The sequence below is a fragment of the Arachis hypogaea genome, chromosome 7 (assembly GCF_003086295.3).
Source record: "Arachis hypogaea cultivar Tifrunner chromosome 7, arahy.Tifrunner.gnm2.J5K5, whole genome shotgun sequence".
Taxonomy (NCBI): Eukaryota; Viridiplantae; Streptophyta; class Magnoliopsida; order Fabales; family Fabaceae; genus Arachis; species Arachis hypogaea.
Window position 1 is genome coordinate 61,253,490 of NC_092042.1, and position 6,377 is coordinate 61,259,866.

Sequence of the window (6,377 nt, forward strand, 5' to 3'; positions counted from 1 at the left end):
CTATATGTTTTCGAAAAAAATAAAATAAAATACAAAATTTTTTTTCATAAAATCATAAAATCAAAAATATTTTGTGATTCTTGTTTGAGTCTTGTGTCATGTTTTAAGTTTGGTGTCAATTGCATATTCATATTGTTCTTGCATTTTTCGAAAAAATTCATGCATTCATAGTGTTCATGATCTTCAAGTAGTTCTTGGTAAGTTTACTTGTTTGATCTTGATGTTTTCTTGTTTTGTGTTCTTTGTTGTTTTTCATATGCATTTATGCATTCATATTGTCTAAGCATTAAAGATTTCTAAGTTTGGTGTCTTGCATGTTTTCTTTGCATAAAAAATTTTTCAAAAATATGTTCTTGATGTTCATCATGATTTTCAAAGTGTTCTTGGTGTTCATCTTGACATTCATAGTGTTCTTGCATGCATCCTGTGTTTTGATTCATAATTTTCATGTTGTGAGTCATTTTTTATATTTTTCTCTCTCATAATTAAAAATTCAAAAATAAAAAATATCTTTTCCTTTTTTCTCTCAAAATTTCAAAAATTTGGGTTGACTTAGTCAAATAATTTTTTTAAAATTAGTTGTTTCTTGTAAGTCAAGTCAAACTTTCAATTTTAAAAAGCTTATCTTTTCAAAATCTTTTTCAACTTTCAAATCTTTTTCATTTTTCTTTTATGATTTTCGAAAATTTCAAAAATTATTTTCAAAATCTTTTCTTAATTTTATTTCAAAATTTTTGAAACTTAACTAACAAGTAATGTGATTGGTTCAAAAATTTGAAGTTTGTTACTTTCTTGTTAAAAAAGGTTCAATCTTTAAATTCTAGAATCATATCTTTTAGTTTCTTGTTAGTCAAGTAATTAATTTTAATTTTAAAAAAATTTAATCTTTCCAACCATATCTTTTTAATCATATCTTTTTATCATATCTTTTTCAAAATTTTATCTTTTTCAAAAATTTGATTTCAAAATATCTTCTTATCTTCTTATCTTTTCAAATTTGACTTTCAAATCTTTTTCAACTAACTATTTGACTTTTTGTTTATTTCTTATCTTTTTCAAAATCACGTAACAACTTTTATCTCTCTAATTTTCGAAAATACCTCCCTCTTTTCAAAAATTCTTTTTAATTAATTAATTGTTTTAAATTTTAATTTTAATTTTATTTCTTATCTTAATTTTCGAAAATTATTAACTCCTTTTTAAAATTGTTTTCGAAAACTTCTCTTTCATCTTATTCTATTTATTCATTTATTTACTAACACTTCTCTTAATCTCAAATCACTGCCCTTATCCTCACCCTTGTGTTTGGATTCTCCTTTCTTTATCCCCTTTCTTTTTCTACTAATAATAAGGAACCTCTTTACTGTGACATAGAGGATTTCTCTTCTTTTTCTGTTCTCTTCTCCTTCATATGAGCAGGAACAAGAAAAAAGGCATTCTTGTTGAAGCTGATCTAGAATCTGAAAGGACTCTGAAGAGGAAACTAAGAGAAGCTAAATTACAACAATCCAGAGACAACCTTGCTGAAATTTTCGAACAAGAAAAGGAGATGGCAGCCGAACCCAACAACAATAATGCAAGAAGGATGCTTGGTGATTATACTGCACCTACGTCCAAGTTTGATGGAAGAAGCATCTCAATTCCTGCCATTGGAGCAAACAATTTTGAGCTGAAACCTCAATTAGTTGCTCTAATGCAACAGAACTGCAAGTTTCATGGACTTTCATCAGAAGATCCCTATCAGTTCTTGACTGAGTTCTTACAGATCTGTGAGACTGTTAAGACTAATGGAGTAGATCCTGAAGTCTACAGGCTCATGCTTTTCCCTTTTGCTGTAAGAGACAGAGCTAGAGCATGGTTGGACTCTTAACCTAAAGATAGCCTGAACTCCTGGGATAAGCTGGTCACGACCTTCTTGGCTAAGTTCTTTCCTCCTCAAAAGCTGAGCAAGCTTAGAGTGGATGTTCAGACCTTCAAACAAAAAGATGGTGAATCCCTCTATGAAGCTTGGGAAAGATACAAGCAGATGACCAAAAGATGTCCTTCTAACATGTTTTCAGAATGGACCATGATAGATATATTCTATTATGGTCTATTTGAGTTCTCTAAGATGTCACTGGACCATTCTGCAGGTAGATCCATTCACCTAAAGAAAACGCCTGCAGAAGCTCAGGAACTTATTGACATGGTTGCAAATAACCAGTTCATGTACACTTCTGAGAGGAATTCTGTGAATAATGGGACGTCTCAAAGGAAGGAAGTTCTTGAAATTGATGCTCTGAATGCCATATTGGCTCAGAACAAAATTTTGACTCAGCAAGTCACCATGATTTCTCAAAGTCTGAATGGATGGCAAAATGCTTCCAACAGTACTAAAGAGGCATCTTCTGAAGAAGAAGCTTATGATCCTGAGAACCCTGCAATACCAGAGGTAAATTATATGGGTGAACCTTATGGAAACACCTATAATTCATCATGGAGAAATCATCCAAATTTATCATGGAAAGATCAACAAAAGCCTCAACAAGACTTTAATAATGGTGGAAGAAATAGGCTCAGCAATATCAAGCCTTATCCATCATCTTCTCAGCAATAGACAGAGAATTCTGAACAGAGCACCTCTAACTTAGCAAACTTAGTCTCTAATCTGTCTAAGACCACTTTAAGTTTCATGAGTGAAACAAGGTCCTCCATTAGAAATCTGGAGGCACAAGTGGGCCAGCTGAGTAAGAAAATCACTGAAACTCCTCCTAGTACTCTCCAAAGCAATACTGAAGAGAATCCAAAAAGAAAGTGCAAGGCCATTGATATAATCAATATGGCCGAACCTAGAGAGGAATTAGAGGACGTGAATCCCAATGAAGAAGACCTCATGGGACGTCTCTCAAGCAAGAAGGAGTTCTCTATTGAGGACCCAAGGGAATTTGAGGCTCATATAGAGACCATAGAGATCCCATTAAACCTCCTTCTGCCATTCATGAGCTCTGAATACTATTCTTCCTCTAAAGAGGATGAAGATGTAACTAGAGAGCAAGTTGCTCAATATTTAGGAGCTATCATGAAGCTGAATGCCAAGTTATTTGGTAATGAGACTTGGGAAGGTGAACCTCCCTTGCTCATTAGTGAACTAGATACATGGGTTCATCAAACTTTACCTCAAAAGAGACAAGATCCTGACAAATTCGTAATACCCTGCACCATAGGTACCATGATCTTTGAAAACGCTCTGTGTGACCTGGGGTCAGGAATAAATCTTATGCCACTCTCTGTAATGGAGAAGCTGGAGATCATTGAGGTACAACCTGCCATATTTTCATTGCAAATGGCAGACAAGTTACACTACAACATTTTGGGTCTTTTTTGTCACGGTAAAAAACCGTGACCATAGACCCTCTATGGTCACGGTTTTTTAGGGTGACCAAAAAAAAAAGCTATGGTCACGGTTTTTTTGGAAATGGTGACCATAGAGTACCTATGGCCACGGTTTTTTAAAAAAGGGTGGCCTAAAAGGGTCTATGGTCACGGTTTTGAGGGGTGACCTAAAGAGGTCTATGGTCACGGTTTTCTACAGTGACCAAAAGGGTCTATGGTCACGGTTTTTTAAAAAAGGGTGACCTAAAAGGGTCTATGGTCATGGTTTTGGGGGGTGACCTAAAGGGGTATATGGTCACGGTTTTGGGGGGTGGCCTAAAAGGGTCTATGGTCACGGTTTTGGGGGTGACCTAAAGGGGTCTATGGTCACGGTTTTTTACAGTGACCAAAAAGGGGCTATGGTCACGGTTTTTCAAAAAAGGGTGACCTAAAAGGGTCTATGGTCACGGTTTTGGGTGGTGACCTAAAGGGGTCTATGGTCACGGTTTTGGGAGTGGCTTAAAAGGGTCTATGGTCACGGTTTTGGGAAGTGGCCTAAAGGGGTCTATGGTCACGGTTTTGGGGGGTGGCCAAAAAGGGTCTATGGTCACGGTTTTAGGGGTGACCTAAAGAGTCTATGGTCACGGTTTTTTACAGTGACCAAAAAGGGGCTATGGTCACGGTTTTTAAAAAAAGGGTGACCTAAAAGGGTCTATGGTCACGGTTTTGGGGGTGACCTAAAGGGATCTATGGTCACGATTTTTGGGGTGGCCTAAAAGGGTCTATGGTCACGGTTTTGGGGGTGACTTAAAGGTCTCTATGGTCACAATTTTTTACAGTGACCAAAAAGGGTCTATGGTCACGATTTTTCAGAAGGGTGACCTAAAAGGGTCTATGGTCATGGTTTTGAGGGTGACCTAAAGAGGTCTATGGTCACAGTTTTTTACGGTGACCAAAAAGTGTCTATGGTCACAGTTTTTCAAAAGAGTGACCTAAAAGGATCTATGGTCCCGGTTTTGGAGGGTGACCTAAAGAGATCTATGGTCACAATTTTAATAATTTGAGTTTAAATTAATGAAGATTTTTATATACTTTTTTATAATTTTAAATATTTTATCTTTTAAAAATTTTAATAATTAAAAACTAATAATAATTTATATGATTTATTTTAAATTTAATTTTATAAATAAAAAATTAAGTTGAATATTATTAATCTTAAATTAAAAAAAAATTAAAACTTAATAATATAAAAAATGATTTAATAACTTAATAATGGAAGTGTTATATAATTAAATTTAAGAAATTTTTATTATAAATAAATTATGGTTTATTTATTAAATTGAATTCTTAGAGTTAGAGATTAATTTATTATGAATGATTAAATAAATTTTTGTAAATACTTTAGATTTAAGTCAATTAATATTTATGTATAATTTTTATTTTAATTAGTTATTTTATATAAATTGAAATTAAAGTTATGATAGAAAAATAATGAAAGGAAATATAATTTAATTTAGGTAATTGATATTTTGAATTTAACCGTATTTTATAAAATGTAATTAGTGTATTTACTTTATAATTTAAATTAAAAATAATTATTTAAACTCAATAATATTTTGATAAATGAAATTTTATGTGTTCCAAAAATAATCTTCACAATATTATATTTAAATTCTAAATTATTATTTTATCTCAAATATTTTATAAAATTGTTATATTTGTTATATATATTTTATCTTAATTCTAAAATTTTCTAATAAAAACCCTAATTTCCCAAATTTCTCAATGTAATACCCTAAATCCCTAAACACACGCACACAACACTCAGTGAGGGGGGGGGGGGGAGAAAGGGGCAACAGTGAAGGGAGAAGGGGGAGCTCGAGGGAGAAGAGAGGAAGAGAGGAGGGGACGACGCGGCTGGGTCCTTCCCGCCGTCGTCGTTGTCGTTGAGGCGCCGGAGGAGAGAGAGATTTGCTTTGCAGAGGCGTTGAGGGAGAGAGGGAGCCGCGCTCTGCTGCCGATCCGCCACCGAACTGCCGCACGCGGGTAGCCATTGCCATCGCGAGCTGTAGCGCCGCACAGTCCAGCCACCGTGACCTCCGTAGAGCCACCGTCGTTGCGCTGTTCCGCAGTCACCGCTGTTGCCCTAGAGCTCGCCGTCGTCATTGAGCAGGACGGAGATGAGAGAGAGCGCGAGCGAGAGAACAGAGAGTCTTATTGAAGACCTCCCTTTGAAGGTGTAAAGTGTACAACCTTTAGACTCTGGTATTTTACCTTAAACTTTTGATTTTCAGTGCTTCTATTTGCATTTACATTGTAGTTCACAATTAACAAAACTATTATTAGTATTTTTTTTCCAGCTTCTAATGAAAAATTTGAATCTCTGAGACTTAATAAGTATGTTCCATCGTGCATTGAACCTCTGGAAGTCATGATTCAGGTATAGATTTTTTCTCCGGCAGAAAATTTTATTTCTGAAAATTACAGGAAATTTGTGTCTATGATTATAGAAAATCTTATTTCTGGAAATTATCTTTTGTTGTTTGAGTATATATTTGTTACTAACTTTATCTAAAAGTAATAATACTGATTTCAATTTCTCAATCATTCATTTCATCTACAAAAATTGAATACATGAGTTCAAGCATTCAGGCTTCTATTTTGTTTAGATTCATTAATAAATAATTAAAGGCAATGACTAAGAATAATATCAGTTCTAATAATACATAGAGTCTAAGTTTGTGATACTGACTTATAGTTTGTGATATGACTTATAGTCTAATTAAAGGCAATGACTAAGAATAATACGTTGAGTATGCGAGGGGGTGGATCTAGCTTGATATTTTAAATTGATATTATTTGCGGTTGCTGAAATTCAACCTTTAATGCTTTGATTTGTTAATGCTAAAATTGGATCGTTTAGATTAGTATTCATTTGTTGTTATTATTGTCATTATTCGTCTGCTAATATTGATAGTGTCTTTTGGTGTCGGCTAATAGCTAAGTGTTAGAGGGTTGTTGTTTTA

At 34.1% G+C, this 6,377-nt stretch overlaps 1 non-coding gene across 1 annotated transcript; it reads right to left on the reverse strand.

Moving 5' to 3' along the window:
- Positions 1-1,948: 1,948 nt before the first annotated feature.
- Positions 1,949-2,052, reverse strand: LOC112704418 (small nucleolar RNA R71). Its single transcript, XR_003155044.1, has one exon. It is a non-coding gene; the product is annotated as a small nucleolar RNA R71 (small nucleolar RNA).
- Between the last annotated feature and the right edge of the window lie 4,325 nt (positions 2,053-6,377).